At 40.6% G+C, this 21,272-nt stretch overlaps 1 pseudogene; it reads left to right on the top strand.

Moving 5' to 3' along the window:
- Positions 1-1,172: 1,172 nt before the first annotated feature.
- Positions 1,173-8,815, top strand: LOC122690482 (annotated as a pseudogene).
- The last annotated feature ends 12,457 nt before the right edge of the window (positions 8,816-21,272 follow it).

Raw genomic sequence — 21,272 nt, 5'->3', positions numbered from 1 at the left:
TGTTCACTCCATGAATGTGCCTGGGTTGGCTTGTGCTGACAGTGGGAAGAAAAGGAAGGATTTTTGAGCAGAGATAAGAAAAGGGCTGAGCTATAGAAAGATTCCCTCTGGCAGGCAGTCTCTGAGAAGATGTATTAGCGGAAAGATACTGGCCTCAGGGAACCCTGATAGAAGATCTTTGCTGTTGTCCAATGATAGACGAGTAATGAGAGTCTGATGCAGTGGAGTGGAAGTGGCTATGGATGTGGTTATGAGATGATGGCTTTCTAAGGTTTCTTTGGGAAAAATACTCATAGGATTTGAATTAGTTGTTGTGAGGGGAAGGAGAAAGATGAGTAGAGATTCAGGAAGTAGCACCCCCAGAACTCCCAGACACATGTCTTTTTTCTTAGCTTCCCACTGGAGTGCAAGCTTGCACATGCACGTGTATATGTGCATGTCTTTTTTTTTTTTTCTGTGTGTCTGTTGCTCTGAGAGTGTGTGTATGTGTGTTACTTCATGTTTCCCAATATGCCTGTGCAGTTTCCTGCATCTGTGTATGGATGTGTGTCTCCAGTCATCTAAACGAGTCTATATTTTCTGTGTGTTTTGTCTAATCCATGCTGTGGTCAAATTGTTGACTAACAGAATGACTTAACATTGTCTTATGCAATTTTGGGTGCAGGAATAGTCATCTTTTTCCCTATATGTGCTTCTGTATTCTACTTGTTAATCTAGACTCTGCTGAACTTGATTGATTAAAACAGCTATTTCAAATTGCCTGAGCTCCATGGCGTAGCTACAGCTTGAAATCAAATTACTGCTGGCTGTAGAAATTACCATAATGTGTTTGGCTTAATTTCCAGACAAGAATTCAGGGCCTTACCACCTATCTATGCAAATATATCCAGCTAAATGAGGCCATAACTGGGAGATTTTTTTGCAAATGGAACTCCAGCTCAATGACAGCACTCTGATGCCTTGAATGAAGTGAGGAGGGGGCTGCAGCCCTGAAGGACTCCAGACCCCTGATTATGGTTTGATTATGCCTCAAGACAGAAGGACAGAGTCCACAGGCTTTAGGTCACTTAGAGTTTAGATCATCCACTTCATTTTCTTTTCATTTTAACCTGTGAAATGGGGAGTCTTATCATCATGCTTTGTTCTCATCCCCAGGAGTCATCAGTTCCACCATGCCGAGTAGGTTGTCAATAGGTTTGTGTTGCCTTGAATTGAAATAAGCCAAGGCTCAAAGAAAAATAAAATGAAATTTATCTAAGCTCTCATAAAGGAATGAGAACTTGAACCCTGGTTTCTGAATTTCCTGTTAAGAGCTCTTGTAATCATATTATGCTGCTCAGGATTGAGATAGCTCAGGTTCAGATCTCTGAAGGGAATGGCTTATGCTGCACTGACCAATGATGTGACTGGGACCGGTTCCTTGTCCCTCTCTGGGCCTTAGTGCTCTCATCTTTACCATGGAAAGATTAGACTATGAGGTCTTAAATGGGCCTTTACAATTCTATTCCTAGGAATTTGTGACCAACACTGAGAACAGAAACTGGTATGCCCTTTGGTGAAGTAGAAAGGGGAGGAAACAGTTAGGGCCTGTGTCACAGTCTGTGTGTTACACCCTTCCCCCTTCTCCTGACTCCAAGTCTCCATTAAAAGAAGTAAAATAACTTTTCCAGTTTAGGAAATCTTACTCCAACCCAAAAGCCACTGGGCCTCTGGGAAGTGGGGCAGCATGTCCGGCCTGTAGCCTCCAAAACCTTATAGGGCTAGAAAGACCTAAATGACTGGCTGGGCAGGTGGGGAATGATTGGCCCAGAGAAATTCTCCAGTTCCGGAGGATATAATCCTTGTGGGGAAGGGGGGCGACTGCCACTCAGCCCTGGGCAGATTGGCAGACTGGGCCAAGCCAGTGTGTTCTGGAAAGGACAGGAATGATGTCATGGGACGCTTTGGGCTGCAACAACAGGAAACCACTGAGTGTTTACATTGGCTTGTAGAGCCCAGGCAGCCTGTTTTTTCTTCACTTCCTCAGTCTATCTGTTTCCTCTGATTCAAATACTATGAAGAGGGACTCACTGCCCAGGCCAGGAAAAGCGGAAGGGAGGACCTCAGAAGAAACAGCCTCCTTCCCAGCTCAGAGGGCTAGATGATTGGGAGAGAAGGCGAGCATTACTCTAGCTGGGACCCTGCCAAGGACAGACCTTAGGAAGGGAAGCAAGGTAGTTAGAATATATGCTCTGAGTGCTCTGCTACTCCACAGAGAAATACTTCAGAATTCTTCCTAGGACTTAAGTTATAAACCTGGAACCATCTTGGTCTTCTTCTTAGATCAAATCAATCACCATGTCTTATGAATTCAACTGAATTGAATCCATCTAATCGACAGCAAATTTGTGTGCTAAGTGTTGTGCTTTGCTGTGTGTGTGTCTATATGAGATACAAAGATGGAAAAGACAGTTCTTACCCTCAACAATTGATGATAGAGTGATATAGTGGCAGTAGGATTTCCTCCATGTGTTTTGTTTTTTCATCCCTTGGGTTTTTCCACCAGTTCAGGTCCCCTATCACTTCGCACCTGCATGCAGCAGTATTTTTTAATTAATTTATTTATTTTAATTAGATAATTGGAGGCTAATTACTTTACAATATTGTGATGGTTTTTACCATATATCGACATGAATCAGCCACAGGTGTACATGTGCCCCCCCATTCTGAACCCCCCTCCCACCTCCATCCCCACCCCATCTCTCTGGTTGTCCCAGAGCACTGGCTTTGAGTGCCATATATCATACATCGATCTTGCATTGGTCATCTATTTTACATATGGTAATATACATGTTCCAATGCTATTCTCTCAAATCATCCCACACTTGCTTTCTCCCAGAGTCCAAAAGTCCGTTCTTTACATTTGTGTCTCTTTTTCTGTTTTGTGTATAGGGTCGTCATTAATGTCTTTTTGAATTCCATATATATGCATTAATATACTGTATTGGTGTTTCTCTTTCTGACTTATTTCACTCTGTATATGGAGTGGGCATACTTACTTCGCTTACTTTACATACATACTTACTTCACTTACTTACTTCAGTTTCATCCACCTTATTAAAACTGACTCTAATGTATTCTTCTTTATAACTGAATAATATTCCATTGTGTATATGTACCACAGCTTCATTATCCATTTATCTGCTGATGGACATCTAGATTGCTTCCATGTCCTGGCTATTGCAAACAGTGCTGCAATTAATATTAGGGTACATGTATCTCTTTCAATTCTGATTTCCTAGGGGTGTATGCCCAGCAGTGGGATTGTTATTTCATACAGCAGTTCTATTTCCAGTGTTTTTAAGGAATCTCCACACTGTTCTCCATAGTGGCTGTACTTGTTTGCATTCCCACCAACAGTGTAAGAGGGTTCCCTTTTCTCCACGCCCTCTCCAGAGGAGATAGGGAGTCTACCTGAAAAAGAATTCAGAATAATGATAGTAAAAATGATCCAAAATCTTGAAAACAAAATGGAATCACAGATAAATAGACTAGAGACAAGGATTGAGAAAATGCAAGAAATGTTTAACAAGGACATAGAAGAAATTCCTTGGTGGCTCAGATAGTAAAGAATCTTCCTAGAATGCAGGAGACCTGGGTTTGATCCCTGGGTCAGGAAGATCCCCTGGAGAAGGAAATGGCAGCCCACTCCAGTATTCTTGCCTGGAGAATTCCATGGACAGAGAAGTCTGGCAGGCTAAAGTCTATACAGTCCATGGAGTTGCAAAGAGCCAGACATGACTAAAACACACACACACACAGAGAAGAAATAAAGAAGAGTCAATCAGTAATGCAACAGTCTTTTAACTGATCTCTATTTCCCTTCTTTTCCTCTCCCATGCGTTATACTGAAGTGACTCTGTCCCACCTCCCCAGCCCCCATCACTTGCTTCAAGCTCCTAGGCAGTATGACAGAGTGGTTCAGAATGTGGTCTTGGTGCCAGGAAGACCTGAGTTTGAATGTTTACCTTATCACTCACCACTGGCTATTTGAAAGTGAACAGTGGCTTTGCTTTTCCAAACCCTTGCTTCTCTAGCCTCAGTTTCTTCATTAGCTGAATGAAGATGCAAACTAATGCACGGGGCTGTTCTGAGAATTAAATGAAATAATGTATGGTATATATGTGTCCAGTGCAGAGTTAACACTTGATAAATGGTGATTTTAATTACTATCCCTCAGATATACCAAGTTTTTTAAATTTATTTTAATTGAAATATAATTACTTTGCAATATTGTGGTGGTTTTTGCCATACATCAACATGAATCAGCCACCAGTGCATGTGTGTCCCCTATCCTGAACCCCCCTCCCACCTCCCTCCCTTCCTCATCCTTCTGGGTTGTCCCAGAGCACTGGCTCTGAGTGCCCAGCTTCATGCATTGAACTTGCACTTGTCATCTATTTTACATATGATAACATACATGTTTCAATGCTATTCTCTCAAATCATCCCACCCTTGCCTTCTCCCACATAGTCCAAAAGTCTGTTTTTACATCTATGTCTCTTTTGCTGCCTTGCATATAGGATCATCGTTACCATCTCTCTAAATTCCATATATATATGTTAATATACTATATTGGTGTTTCTCTTTCTGACTTACTTCACTCTGTATAATATGCTCCAGTTTCATTCACCTCATTAGAACTGACTCAAATGTGTTCTTTTTAATAGCTGAGTAATATTCCATTGTGTATATGTACCACAAATTCCTTATCTGTTCATCTGCTGATGGCAGATGTACCAATTTATTTTTAATCTATCTTAGCTTCTTTATGCCATCTGAGACAGGATCCTTTCTCTTTAAGCCTGCTTCAACTTGTAGAGCAGAGATACCACCTAGAGCTTTCCAATCACCCCACTGAGGCCAGTGAGGGGGAAAAAAATGTGCCCAAGGTTATATCGACAGCAAATTCTATAATCATGGTGAAAACCACTACTAGAACTAAAACTTGGATTCTCCAGAATCTTAGCTTAACAATGGTTCCAGTGCACCATGCTGAATTTATACAGCACCAACTGCTAGACTAAACCCTTAGCCCTTAAGATTCATCAACTGTAATACTTCTTTACTCTGAGATGGTGTGTGTATTTATGTGTGTGTGTGTGTGTGTGTGTGTAGTATCACTACTGCTAAACTACAATAATAACTTTATCAAGCATTATTATGAACACTGTATAAGTATCAACTCATTTCATCCTTACAACAACCCTTTAAGGTAGTTGCTAATATTATTAGACCCATTTAATAGATGAAAAGATAGGCTCTGATAGGTTGTATGAAATTTGCCCAAGGTTACAGTGCTAGAAATGACAGGTCCAGGATGTAAATAGTAGCCTATTACCTGACTTCAAGTTGATGAGCACTTGACTTCAAGTAACCTGACTTCAAGTTGATGAGCACTTAATATGTTTTTACTCTTACTAAGGAATTTTTTTTAATTTAATTTTTTTAAAAAAATTTTGTATTGGGGTATAGCAGTTTCCCTGGTGGCTCAGAAGATAAAGAATCTGCCTGCAATGTAGGAGACCGAGGTTCGATCCCTGGACCAGGAAGACCCCCTGGGAAAGGGAATGGCAACTCACTGAAATATTCTTGCTTGGAGAATTCCATGGACAGAGGAGCCTAGAGGATTACAGTCCATGGAGTCACAAAGAGTCGGATACAACTGAGCATCTAACACACAGAGCCAGTTAACAATGTTGTAATAGCTTTGAGTGAATGGCAAAGGGACTCAGCCATACATACACATGTATCCATTCTCCCCCAAACTCCCCTCCCATCCAGGCTGCCACGTAACATTGAGCAGAAGGAATTTAATTTTTGATGTTATATTAAAATATATTTATTCTAATATTTATTAACTTTATATTAATAAATCTAAAGTTAAAGTTTAATAGCCACTTGAAGCCAGTGGCTACCATGTTGAACAGAGAACATATAGGCTATCCTGCTTCTCCAGACTCCAGAGGATAGGAATCATATTTAATAAACTTGGGTCATGGTACGTATATTAAGTTCAAATTCAGTGAAGTTAGGAGTATCTTGTGATTCAGACAAGAAGGAGGACTATACTATGGCAGTCATAGTCAGGAGGGATATTTGAGAAAGCATTGTAATAGCCATTATCATAGATAGCCAACAGGCATTAAATACTTCCTATGTGAGAAGGAACTGTTCTAAGTGCTCTATGTTAATTAATTCATAACCTTATAAAGTAGATATAAGTACTGTTATCATTGCCACTTTTCAGGTGAAAGCACTGAGGCACAGAAAATTTAAGTGACTAGTAAGTTGCAGAGCCAGGATATAAGCCAAGAAAAGCCAGCATTAGAACCCAATCTTAGCCACCACTCTATATTGTGCAGAAGATGATAGTTTCTGTGGGACTCAGTGTTGGGTGAGATGTGGGGACTCATCTCAATCAAAGATGACTTACATGTTTTTTGTTTTTTGTTTTTTTGGTCTGGGAACTCTGGGTATCCAGTAGGACACATGTGCCTATGGAATACTGGGGCAGAGGAACAGATGTACAGGGTGCAATATGAAGATTTTGGTTTGGTCCATAGCAGGGTTGTGTTGCATGTAAGATGTCCAGGGGAAGATATCCAGTAGAAGGTTGGCCATGTGGGTCTGGAGCTCAGAGAATTGTGCAGAGCTATAGATAGACCATTGAAAGTCTTCAGAATAATAATGGTAATTGAAGTCATAGGAGTAGATGTGATTTCTAAGGTATAATTGGTACTATTAACAAAGGCCAAAAAATACTATGCATCAACATGAAGGAGAGACTCTCTGGTAGTGGAATTTGATGTAGAATGTAAGAACTTCTTTTGAAGCTTGTTGCAGATAGGCAAGAAAAAATAAAGAAACAAGAAACTGAACATTTTTCCCTGTAGGGGAATCTTCTCTGGGTTCCCCCAGTGTGAATGGCTTTCCCCAAAACCTATGCTTACCCAGTGGACTCTAGCTCAGACTATGGCTCCATATTGAACACAACTTTTTGCAAATCATGCAAATCCAAAACCTGGGGATCATCTTCAACTTTTCCATCTCCCTCACCTATCATATCCAATCTATTATCAAAGTCTGTTGGCTTGTTCCAAAACATATTCTGAACTTGACCACTTGTCTTCACCTCCATTCCCCTTGTCTAAGCTACCATTACTTTTCTTCCCATAAAACTGAAATAGCCTCCTTCTTGATCTTACTTATAGTTTGTTCTTACAGTCAGCCCTTACAATCAGTTCTCAATAGTTGGTTCCTACAGTCAGCCCTTAAAATCAGTTCTCAACCCAGGATCCAAAATGATAATGTTAAAACAAAAGTTAGTTCATATTGCTCCTCTGCTCACAACTGCCCCGTGGCTCCCCCTCACACCCAGGATTTATAATTCTGTTAAAGATGCCCAGCACACAGAAGACCCCAAATAGCCAAAGCAATCTTGAGAAAGAAGAATGGAACTGGAGGAATCAACCTGCCTGACTTCAGACTACAGTACAAAGCTATAATTATCAAGGCAGTATGGTACTGGCACAAAGGCAGAAATATAGATCAATTGAACAAAATAGAATGTCCAGAGATAAATCCACACACCTATGGACACCTTATCTTTGACAAAGGAGACAAAAATATACAATGGAGGAAAGACAGTCCCTTCAACAAGTGGTGCTGGGAAAACTGGTCAACTACATGTAAAAGAATGAAACTAGAACACTTTCTAACACCATCCACAAAAATAAACTCAAAATGGATTAAAGACTTACATGTAAGACCAGAAACTATAAAACTCTTAGAGGAAAACAGACAGAACACTCTCTGACATAAATCACAGCAAGATCCTCTATGACCCACCTCCCAGAGTAATGGAAATAAAAACAAAAATAAACAAATGGGATCTAATTAAACTTAGAAGCTTTAGCACAATGAAGGAAACTCTAATCAAGGTAAAAATACAACCCTCAGAATGGGAGAAAGTAATAGCAAATGAAACAACTGACAAAGGATTAATCTCCAAAATATACAGCAGCTCATGAAGTTCAATACCAGAAAAACAAACAACCCAATCAAAAAGTGGTCAAAAGACCTAAACAGACTTTTCTCCAAAGACATACAGATGGCTAATAAACACATGAAAAGATTCTCAATATCACTCATTACTAGAGAAATGCAAATCAAAACCGCAGTAAGGAATCATCTCATGCCTGTCAGAATGGACATCATCAAGAAGTCTACAAACAGGGAAGCCCAAATCTGAGGATTCCAGCTGGGCTGGGCTTGCTAAGGTAGAGGCAGAATCGAGAGGAGGCCTTCACCACTGGTCCGGATGGGGGATGTCAAAGAACAGTGTCCTCAGCTTGCTTCCAATAGGTGGACTTGGATGAGCATGATGAGAAGAAGTTCCCAGATGAGGAAGACAGGGGTAATGGGCAGGCCAAGCCCAACCAGGGCGAGGTAGATTCCTTCCTGCAGCAAAGAAAAATGACAGCTTCCTCACAGGCAGTTCTGAAACCCACTCCCCACAACCACATCAACACCAAGAGTCAGGCAGTGAAGGATCCAGCAGGCAGCATTGTCTTGAAGGTGTTCCTCTCATTTAAAGCTAATGATATTGAAAAGGCAGTCCAACCCTTGGATAAGAATGGTATGGATCTCTTAATGAAGTATAATTATAGAGGCTTTGAAAGCCCCCCTGACAATAGCAGTCTATGTTATTGCAGTGTCATGAAAAAGAGTGGGGTCCACTGTGTGAGTCTTGACTGCAAGGAAAACTGTGTAGTCTGGTGGAAACTGAATTTCCCCCATGGTGTAGGAGTTGCTTGTACAAAGACCAAAACAAGCAAATGGCACCGCTGCTATTCGGGTAGCATCTGTTTCTCTCATCTTTGTCTTCTTGTTCCCTTTTCATGTCTATAAAGAAGAAAATTACGTATCAGTTTTCCTTTAATAAAAATTGGCATAAAACAGAGGAAATGTTTCAACAGAAGTGTATCACAATCTCAGAATTATTTCAATGATGGGTATACCAGTGTGTACATAGCATAATTTTCATTCAACTTTAATTGTGCAATTGCTAACTTCTATTGGCTTGTGTGGGGTGTTTTTGTTTATTGTTTGTTTGGGGGAGGTTTTTTGTTTATTTGTTTTGTTTTTGACTAATGGTGAGAAATTTGATCAGAATTGGAGGCCAGCTTCTTAACTTATTGCTAGCCAGGAAAACATCTTTACAAAAAAAAAAAAAAAAATGTTTGACAGACTAGTAGCCATTAACATTGCAATACTGGATCAAACTTCCCTTATTTAAATGAAATGTGTTTCTGGAACAAATGGTGGCTGAAAACCACAACCAAGTCCACCTCTGTTTCTGCTTGTCTCCAGATTATGTGAGTTTTAAGTATGCTTCTTCCTCTCAACACCACTAATCATGGCCTCTTGATTTCTCTGTGGTCACCCAGGGTAAAGAGCAAGGATTCTTGCTGTACCCAAATGTATCTATAAAATGCCAGATCTTGTTTGGCATAAGCATAAATTTTGTTTTCCAATAATATGACCTTTTTTGGGAAACTACTCCAAATCAGGAAAGATGTAGAAACTATGATGTAGTTCAAACTCTGGGCAGCCTCTGAATGAAGAAATACTTTCTTTAGAATTGTAGTAGCTGCCTTTGACTTTATGAGGTATATAATTAGTATTCAGTATATCCTATAAATGCCTTCTTTATTGAGCCCATCTTTGCAAGAAATGTTCCCTTGGTATCTCTAATTTTCTTGAAGAGATCTCTAGTCTTTCCTATTCTATTATTTTCCTCTATTTCTTTGCATTGATCATTGAGGAAAGCTTGCTTATCCCTCCTTGCTATTCTTTGGAACTCTGTATTGAAATGGTTATATCTTTCCTTTTCTCCTTTGCTTTTCACTTCCCTTCTTTTCACAGCTATTTGTAAGGCCACCTCAGACAGCCATTTTGCTTTTTTGCATTTCTTTTTCTTGGGGATGGTCTTGATTCCTGTTTCCTGTACAATGACACGAACCTCTGTCCATAGTTCATCAGGCACTCTGTCTATCAGATCTAGTCCCTTAAATCTATTTCTCACTTCCACTGTATAAGGGATTTGATTTAGGTCATACCTGAATGGTCTAGAGGTTTTCTCCACTTTCTTCAATTTCAGTCTGAATTTGGCAATAAGGAGTTCATGATCTGAGCCACAGTCAGCTCCTGGTCTTGTTTTTGCTGACTATATAGAGCTTGACAAAAGACAGAAATGGTAGGGACCTAACAAAAGCAGAAGATATTAAGAAGAGGTGGCAAGAATACACGGAAGAACTGTACAAAAAAGATCTTCACGACCCAGATAATCACAACGGTGTGATCACTCACCTACAGCCAGACATCCTGGAATGTGAAGCCAAGTGGGGCTTACGAAGCATCACTATGAACAAGGCTAGTGGAGGTGATGGAATTCCAGTTAAGCTACTTCAAATCCTGAAAGATTATGCCTGTGAAAGTGCTGCACTCACTATGCCAGCAAATTTGGAAAACACAGCGGCCACAGGACTGGAAAATGTCAGTTTTCATTCCAATCCCAAAGAAAGGCAATGCCAAAGAATGCTCAAATTATCACACAATTGCACTCATCTCACACACTAGTAAAGTAATGCTTAAAATTCTCCAAGCCAGGCTTCAGCAATATGTGAACAGTGAACTTCCAGATGTTCAAGCTGGTTTTAGAAAAGGCAAAGGAACCAGAGATCAAATTGCCAACATATGCTGGATCACCAAAAAAGCAAGAAAGTTCCAGATAAACATCTATTTCTGCTTTATTGACGATGCCAAAGCCTTTGACTGTGTGGATCACAATAAACTGTGGAAAATTCTGAAAGAGATGGGAATACCAGACCACCTGACCTGCCTCTTGAGAAACCTGTATGCAGGTCAGGAAGCAGCAGTTAGAACTTGACATGGAACAGACTGGCTCCAAATCAGGAAAGGAGTACATCAAGGCTGTATATTGTCACCCTGCTTATTTAACTTATATGCAGAGTACATCATGAGAAACACTGGGCTGGATGAAGCACAAACTGGAATCAAGATTGCCAGGAGAAATATCAATAACCTCAGATATGCAAGTGACACCACCTTTATGGCAGAAAGTGAAGAAGAACTAAAGAGCCTCTTGATGAAAGTAAAGAGGAGGGTGAAAAAGTTGGCTTAAAACTCAACATTCAGAAAACTATAATTGTGGCATCCGGTCCCATCACTTCATGGCAAATAGATGGGAAAACAGTGGAAACAGTGGCTGACTTTATTTTTCTGGGCTCCAAAATCACTGCAGATGGTGACTGCAGCCATGAAATTAAAATATGCTTGCTCCTTGGAAGGAAAGTTATGACCAACCTAGACAGTATATTGAAAAACAGAGGCATTACTTTGCCAACAAAGGTCTGTCTAGTCAAGGCTATGGTTTTTCCAGTGATCGTGTATGGCTGTGAGAGTTGGACTATAAAGAAAACTGAGCGCCAAAGAATTGATGCTTTTGAACTGTGGTGTTGGAGAAGACTCTTGAGAGTCCCTTGGACTGCAAGGAGATCCAACCAGTCCATCCTAAAGATCAGTCCTGGGTGTTCATTGGAAGGACTGATGTGAAGCTGAAACTCCAATACTTTGGCCACCTGATGCAAAGAGTTGACTTATTTAAAAAGACCCTGATGCTGGGAAAGACTGAGGGCAGGAGGAGAAGGGAATGACAGAGGATGAGATGGTTGGATGGCATCACCGACTCAATGGACATGGGTTTGGGTGGACTCCGGGAGTTGGTGATGGACAAGGAGGCCTGCTGTCCTGCGGTTCATGGGGTCACAAAGAGTCGGACACAGCTGAGCAACCGAACTGAAATGAACTGATGAATGCCTTCAGTGTTCTTCAGGGTAAACGGGACCTCAAAAGATTTGGTCCAGATCCAAACACATACATATTCTGTATTTTATTTCAGCATTTTTTTAAAGAAAATTCCACACATCAAAAAGTGTTTACTTTGTTGGACAAACCAAATGGTTTCTCAAAAAATTGACCAGTGCTATGAAAAGCTATTATTCAATATCTCTGAAACAAACCACCTGAATGCTTATGACCAAGTGGGAAATCAAACTATATCTAGTATTTACATTCAATGCCAATTTCATAAGCACTGGCCTGTGTGAAAACTGAGGCAGAAATTCTGTAAACTCTTTGCTGTTTTTGATACCCGCTTTTTGTTCTGTTTTGTAAAAATGATAATCTTCAGAAAATAAATTGTCACTGTTGAATTAAAAAAAAATCTACAAGTAATAAATGCTGGAGAGGGTGCACTGCTGGTGGGAATGCAAACTGGTACAGCCATTATGGAGAACAGTGTGGAGATTCCTTAAAAAACTGGGAATAGAATGCCATACGACACAGGAAACCCACTGCTGGGTATATACCGCAAAGAAACCAGAATAGAAAGAGACCTATGTATTCCAATGTTCATTAAAGCATTATTTACAATAGCTAGAACATGTGAGCAACCTAGATGTCCACTGACAGTTGAATGGATAACGAAATTGTAGTACATATACACAATGGAATATTACTCAACTATAAAACAGAATGCATTTGAGTTAGTTCTAATGAGATGGGTTAACCTCAATCCTATTATACAGAGTGAAGTAAGTCAGAAAGAGAAAGATAAGTACTGTATATTAACACACACACACACACACACACATATATATATGGAATTTAGAAACATAATACTGATGATCCTACATGCAGGGCAGCAAAGGAGATACAGATGTAAAGAACAGACTTTTGAACTCAGTGGGAGAAGGTGAGGGTTGGATGATTTGAGAGAATAGCATTGAAACATATGTATTATCATATGTAAAATAGATGACTAGTGCAAGTTCGATGCTTGAAGCAAGGCACTCAAACCCAGTGCTCTGGAACAACCTAGAGGGATACGGTGGGAAGGGATATGGGAGGGGGTTCAGGAGGAGGGGGGGCACATGTATACCTATGGTTTATTCATGTTGATGTATGGCAAAAACTATCACAGTATTGTAAAGTAATTATCCTCCAATTAAAATAGATAAATAAATTTTAAAAAAAAGATGTCCAGCCTCTCTCTTGGGCTCCAGGCTCATGTTTAATATCTCCATTTGGATGTCTTGCTCATAAACCAAAGACAACTGAACCAGAACTGCTTCCTTCCACCTCAAACCCTGTTCCTATCAAAGAAAGATGGCATCACTATATACCCATGTGACAAGTCAGAAACTTCAGTTATTTTTGTCTCCTCTTTCTCTATCATCCCTCATTATCCAGTCTATCAGCAAGTCTTGATATAGTCAGAATATATCCCTAATATACCTACCTCTCTTCCAACTGTCGGACCTTAGTCCCAATCACCTCTCACCTGGACAGCTGCCCTAGAATCCTAACAGGTCTCCTTGTTTCCATCCTTGCCCCCTACAACTCATTCTCCACAAGGAACCCAGAAAAATATTTGTAAAACATATATTATGCCTTTACCCTGCTCAAAAGTCTCCAGAGTTTTCCCATCACATGAGGACCACAAGACAACTTTTTACCATGGGCCACAAAGTCCTACATAATCTGGCCTCTTCCAGGCTCTCCAATCCTACTTCCTGTTACTCACTCCCTTTCTTACCACAATGCAGCCATGCTGACCATTTTCTGATCTTTGAGTGATCCAAGCTCATTGTCACATTCTCCTCTTTACATGTCATCTGATTCACTCCTTCTTCAGGTTCAGATGGTACTGGCCCTGGGAGACTCCCTCTAACCTCCCATACTAGGAAATTCCTTTTGTGTATCACTGTCACAGAATCCTACCCTATTCTTTCACAGTCTTTATCCCAGATTCAATTATTGTGATTCCTTGGTGGCTCAGCTGGTAAAGAATGTGCCTGCAATGTGGGAGACTTGGGTTCGATCCCTGAGCTGGGAAGATCCCCTGGAGGAGGACATGGCAACCCACTCCAGTATTCCTGCCTGGAGAATCCCCATGGACAGAGGAGCCTAGCAGGCTACAGTCTTTGGGGTCACAAATAATTTGACATGACTGAGTGACTAAGCACATATCAATTTAATGATTAGATTGCAAACTGTGAGGATAGGTATTGTCTGTCTTAGAACTCTGTCCCACATGCCTAACATAGTACTTGGAATGTAGTATTCATTCATTTTCTCATTTTTTTCATTCAAGAAATATTGTATTTATCAAGCCCTTATTATTTCTCAAGCCCTGCTCTAGAAGGTTGTGGAACAAAACAAACATAAAGCTTCTGCCCTCATGAAGCTTGCATTACAGAGGGACACACAGTGAGTGGCAGGTATTATATTTGGTATTTATTGGATCTGTGATCCTGAGCCAGAATAGAAATTGTATCACTTAGTTTATTCATGTATTCAACAAATATCTTCTGATCAGGGACTTTTGCATCCTTCATTTAATCCTCAAAACACTCCTATGAAAGAGATACCATCATGAATCCCATTTCTAGGACAGAGTAACTGAAGTAAGAATGATTTAGCAACACATCTTAGATCAAATAACTAGTAAGGAGTCAAATGAAAGCAATTTGGCCACAAGGTCTGCTAGCTTACTCACCACAACATAGCAGGCTACTTTTGACATGTCAGTTCTGGGCCTAAAATGATTCACAAGAACCCCCCAGGGTTGCTGACCCAGAAGGAAACCTTGAGAAAATGTAAGCACACAGAAAGCTACCAGTCTAGACCAGGCCTGATATGGCTCTTTTTGCATTCTCCACTTCTCAGAGTGATAGGGTAGACCTCACAATTTGTTTCTATTGGGCAGATGGGGGAAATAGAGAGAGTCAGGGAAAGAGTCACCTAAAGGCATATTAACTGAGAAGAAAGACTCTGGTATTCCTTTATTTAAGGCCCATAGAATAGGACACTGAGGGTTAACTCCAGGAAAGGAGAAGGCAGTGGTAGTTATAGAACAATGACTTATTGTCACTCTAAAACCTCAACTCCTAGGGAAGACTTCACTTCCACGCCTTTATCTGAGCACTGATCTCCAATTCCTCCTTACCTTGGGCCAAGTATCTGGAAGATAAGAGCCAGAGGAAATGGTTCAGTGGTTCATCTTCTACTATTATAAAGGCAGATGTAAGGAAAGGACTCCAACACTGAAAGTGGGGGTAAGATGCAAGAACAGGTAGAAGGGGGCATAACCCTACCAGACTGGTCTTCCCTGAGGTCTAGGACAGAGCTTTGTCTGCATACTCACCTTCTGCTAAGTGATTCCCAATCCACAGTGTCAGGGAGACAAACAAAGGAAATAGGAGAGGAGTTGGCAGCCCCTGGGTGTGACCTGGGCAGGGCCTATCAGTATAAGCCTGTGAGTGGAGTCTGTTTGTGGGTAAAATGAAGACAACTTGGCATGGAGATAGACCAGGTCTGGGAAGGGAGGCGATTCAGAGGGTGGTGTGGGAGAGTAAGTGAAGAATCTCTGCCTAGTTTTATTGCCAGAACACAGAGTGATTGTCTATTTCTGAGAGACACATTCATACTTGGGTGGGTTGGAAGGAGGCAGGACTTATCATTTTCATGGCCTATGCAAGCATATGTGTATGTGTAAAGTGCCAGGAAAGAAGAGTTGTACCAGTGTCTTTGTAAAGTTTGTGTGTATGGATTACATGTCAGTTTCTGTGTGGTGTTCAACAAACACTAGGTATAGACAATATGTCTGAGAGAGAGAAAGCAAGGAAAGTCCAGAAAGACATCTACTTCTACTTCATTAACTGTGCTAAAGACTTTGTATGGATCATAACAAACTGTAACAATTCTTAAAGGATGGGTATACTAGTTCACCTTACCTATCTCCTAAGAAACCTGTATGCAGATCAAGAAGCAAGTTAGAACCAGACATGGAACAACAGACTGGTTCAAAATTGGGAAATTACCATGTCGAGGCTGTATATTGTCACCCTGCTTATTATATGCAGAGTGCATCATGAAAATGGTTAGGCTGTATGAATCAGAAGCTGATATCAAGATTGCCAGGAGGAATATCAACAACCTCAGATATATGAATGACACCACTCTAATGGCAAAAAGCAAAGAGGAACTAAATAGCCTCTTGATGAAAGTGAAAGAGGAGAGTAAAAAAAGCTGGCTTAAAACTCAACATTCAAAAAACTAAGATCATGGCATCTGGTTCCATCACTTCATGTCAAATAGAAAGGGAAGAAATGAGAACAGTGACAGACTATTTTCTTGGGCTCCAAAATCACTGCAGACAGTGACTGCAGCCATGAAATTAAAAGATGCTTGCTCCTTGGAAGAAAAGCTATGGCAAACTTAGACAACGTATTAAAAAGCAGAGACATCACTTTGCTGACAAAGGTCCATATAGTCAAAGCTATGGCTTTTCCAGTATTCATGTATGGATGTGAGAGTTGGACCATAAAGAAGCCTGAGCACTGAAGAATTGATGCTTTTGAATTGTGATGCTGGGGGAAGACTATTGAGAGTCCCCTGGACTGCAAGAGGATCAAACCAGTCAATCCTAAAGGAAATCAACCATGGATATTCACTGGAAGGACCCTAAAGCTGGGAAAGATTGAGAACAAGAGGAGTGTTTTACAGAAAGTTTTCACTTTTATCTCAGGTTGAAGTGAAGTGAAAGTCGCTCAGTCATGTCCAACTCTTTGCAACCCCATGGACTACACAATCCATGGAATTCTCCAGGACAGAATACTGGTGTGGGTAGCCTATCCCTTCTCCAGCAGATCTTCCTGACCCAGGAATTGAACTCAGGTCTCCCGCATTGCAGGCAGATTCTTTACCAGCTGAGCTACCAGGGAAGCCCCTCGGGTTGAAGATTTGTTAACAAAGTAAGCCACTCATTCAGTTCAGTTCAGTTCAGTCGCTCAGCCATGTCCGACTATTTGTGACCCTATGAATCGCAGCATGCTAGGCTTCCCTGTCCATCACCAACTCCCGGAGTCTACTCAAACTCATGTTCATTGAGTTGGTGATGCCATCCAACCATCTCATCTTCTGTCGTCCCCTTCTCCTCCTGCCCCCAATCTCTTCCAGCATCAGGGTCTTTTCCAATGAGTCATTTCTTCGCATGAGGTGGCCAAAGTACTGGAGTTTCAGCTTCAGCATCAGTCCTTCCAATGAACACCCAGGACTGATCTCCTCTAGGATGGACTGGTTGGATCTCCTTGCAGTCCAAGGGACTCTCAAGAGTCTTCTCCAACACCGCAGTTCAAAAGCATCAATTTTTCGGTGCTCAGCTTTCTTCACAGTCCAACTCTCACATCCATACATGACCACTGGGAAAACCATAGCCTTGACTAGACGGACCTTTGTTGACAAAGTAATGTCTCTGCTTTTTAATATGCTATCTAGGTTGGTCATAACTTTCCTTCCAAGGAGTAAGCGTCTCTTAATTTCATGGCTGCAGTCACCATCTGCAGTGATTTTGGAGCCCAAAAAATTAAAGTCTGACACTGTTTCCACTGTTTAACCATCTATTTCCCATGAAGTGATGGGACCAGATGCCGTGATTTATATGCAAATAAATAATGCCAATATTAGAGAATTATCTAGTTTTATTTTCAATATACTAACATTAAAAGAAAAGAGAAATAGAAATAGCAAAGGATACCTCACCAAAATGGGTTTTGACTAACATCCAGACTTAAACAGTGCTGGGAAGTCCCTTGACACTGCACATCTGGAGTCCCAATTGGGAAAAGGTCCCAGGGAGGTCATCTGCTTTGTGGGTGAGACTTCAAAAATTGCAGTTTGTGTTCTGCTTATAATTATAATCCCAGGACATAAATTAATATATCATCAGTCTATGAACAAGTTGCAGCTCTGGATTCATGTTAATGTTGTTTGTTTTGTCTTGTAAAACTTGGAATGTTGTGAAGCCCAGGGCATGCTGTGCCAGACCCCTTCGAGGAGCTCAACAATCTCAAGATTTGTCCCCTATCTTATCTATGGTGTTGCAAGTCTTGCACTCACAGCAGGCAGTCAGGGCACTCACAGTCAGGACCATGTCCAGGCAGGTTAGAAGTAAGGTCAGAGGCCTGTTCTGCTTTGTTTCCGAAGCCTAAATAAAATTATCTATTTAATTTATCTAACAAGGAGAAAGGGGCAACAGAGGATGAAATGGTTGGATGGCATCATCGACTCAATGGACATGTGTTTGTGCAAGCTGCGGGAGATAATGAAAGACAGGGAAGCCTGGCGTACTTCGGTCCATGGGATCACAGAGTTGGACACGACTTAGCAACTGAAAAACAACAATGCAAGAGAAACGTGGGTGAAGTCAGCAGTGTGTGCTGTGGATTGTAGAGGTACATTGAAAAGTAAGGTATTGGAGAATGCATGGTGCACTGGCTGTGTGGATAATACATGATTTGTGGAATGGTTTAGGTGCATCAGGCCCCTCAGTGACCTTAGCCAGGTCTTTTTGAACTTCAGCTTCTCTACTGAAAAATGGGGATAACCCCCACCCATACACAGGGTTGTATGAAAAGTCAGTGAGTTAATCCATGGGACATGTCCAGCACATAATACATGCTCAAAAAATGGTTATTACCATTATTCTGGTTGCAAAGTGAAGCTGCTAACATCTGGGTCAGAGCAGGGGCTCTTTAAATATTTGTAAAATTGAGGAATGAGTGACTTTGGTTTGGTTTTACTTGTTTGACACCAAGCACTCAATTGATAACTTAATTGGGTCTTGAATTGGACTATTATTTTGTCTGTGTTCAGAGCCCTGGAGCTGGAGCCCCGGACTTTCAAAGTCCATGATGGACGAGATGAAGAAGTTAGGAGATGATTGAAGTCAATCAGCCAGGCCTTGACAACAAAACAGGGAAAGGGACAGTGTCAGGAGCTGTCCAGGCACTTAAGGAACTGATTCAAAGAGAGGTGAAGGCAGTGAGGTGCCAAGACTCAAGGGAATATTGTGAAGGGTTAGAAAAATCTAAATTCTCCAGGTCTGGCCTGAGTTCTGTTATTCCAAAGCAGCTCTTGAGTTTGAAGCTCAGTTCCTTCCCATACAAGGTAAAATTGGCCACCTAGAAAGTAGAGGGGCAAAACCACTTGCAGAGTAGCTACTCATTGCCATGAACTTGACCATATGCCAAGCATAGTTCTACAACCTAGGTCTCCACAGTCTGGCCCAAGGCAGGAGCTCATGAAGCGGTCATGGAGAACAGAAACCACATAGTGCCAGAGTCATAACAGTGTTGGGCTATAAATTAGGTTTCCTGACTCCTTATTTGTTTATATGTCATCTGTTTTCTTTTTTTCTCACAGTTCTTCACAACTGTTTCCCCAGGACCTAAAATAGTACCTGGCATAGAGGAGGTAAAACAAATGGTTACACTAGATCACAGCAGTAAGAGTTATTTTCACTCCCCCCTCTTTTTTGGACATATTTTACCATGATAAAATATGTATAATATAACACTTGTCAATTTAACCATTTTGAAGTGTGCACTTCAATGGCATTATTATATTCAGTGTTGTACAATTACCACTTATCTATTAACATTTCTGAAACTTTTCCATTATCCCAAATAGAAACTGTAACCATTAATTAATAATTCTTTACTCTCCTACCACCTCTAGCCCCTGATGGCCCACAATCTACTTTCTGTTTGTGAATTTTCTTATTCTGGATATTTCATGTATGTGGAAGCATACAATCAATACTTGGCCTTTAGTTTCTGACTTGTTTCACTTAGCATGTTTTCAAGGTTCATCCATGTATCACTGGCTTGTATCAAATTTCATTCCTTTCAATGACTGAATAAGATTCTATTGTATGTATGTGCCCACTTTATTTATTTATTCATTCATTCATGATTACTTGGGTTGTTTCCACATTTGGCTATTGTGAAGAATACAACAATTAACATTAGCATACAAATGTATATTTGAGTCTGTTTTCAATTCTTTTGGGTATATACATAGGAGTAGAATTGCTACTGTTGTTATTCAGTGCCTTAGTCGTATCTGATTTTTTTGCAACCCCATGGACTGCTGTACACCAGGCTTCCTTGTCCTTCACTCTCTCCCAGAGTTTGCTCAGACTCATGTCCATTGAGTTGATGATGCCATCCTACTATCTCATTCTCTTTCACCCCCTTCTTCTCCTGCCCTCAATGTTTCCCAGCATCAGAGTCTTCCACAGTCACAGAAATCTAACCAAAATGATCAAATGAATCACAGCTTTGTCTAACTTAATGAATCTATGAGCCATGCCATGTAGGGCCACCCAAGACAGATGGGTCACAGGGGAGAGTTTTGACAAAATGTGGTCCACTGGAGAAGGAAATGGCAAACCACTTCAGCATTCTTGCCTTGAAAACTCCATGAACAATAAGAAAAGAATTGCTGGGTCATGGATGAGATGGCTAGATGGCATCACCGACTCGATGGACATGAGTTTGAGTAAACTCCAGGAGTTGGTCATGGACAGGGAAGCCTGGCATGCTGTGATTCATGGGGTCGCAAAAAGTCAGACATGGCTGAGCGACTGAACTGAACTGACTGAACTGAATATTTCATTATATATGCATAATATATATATATATATATATATATATATATATATATATATCTCACACCTTGTTTATCCATTCATCTGTTGATGGACACTTGGGTTGCTGCTTCCGTATCCTGGTTATTGTAAATATAGTTGCATTGAACATTGAGATGCATATATCTTTTCAAATTATGGTTTTCTTTAGATATATGCCTAGGAATGGGATTGCAAGATCATATGTTAGTTCTATTTTTATTTTTTAAAAGAAACTATATAATGGCTGTACCAATATACATTCCCACCAATAATGCAGAAAAGTGCCCTTTTCTCCACACCTTCTCCAGCATTGTTTGTAGATTCTTTTTAGATGATGGCCATTTTGACCAGTATGAGATGATACCTCATCATAGTTTTGATTTGCATTCCTCTAATAATGAAAGATGTTGAGCATCTTTTCATGTGCTTTTTAGCCATCTATATGTTCTCTTTGGAGAAATGTCTGTTTAGATTTTCTACCCATTTATTTTATTGTGTTGTTGAATTTTTTTATATTGAGATGCATGAGCTGTTTGTATAGTTTGGAGATTTCTATTTTTGGTTGTTTCATTTGGAAATATTTTCTCCCATTCTAAATGTTGGACATAAG

This window comes from Cervus elaphus, chromosome X (assembly GCF_910594005.1).
Source record: "Cervus elaphus chromosome X, mCerEla1.1, whole genome shotgun sequence".
NCBI lineage: Eukaryota > Metazoa > Chordata > Mammalia > Artiodactyla > Cervidae > Cervus > Cervus elaphus.
The sequence above is the reverse complement of the archived record's forward strand: the minus strand, read 5'-3'. Positions and strand labels throughout refer to the sequence as shown.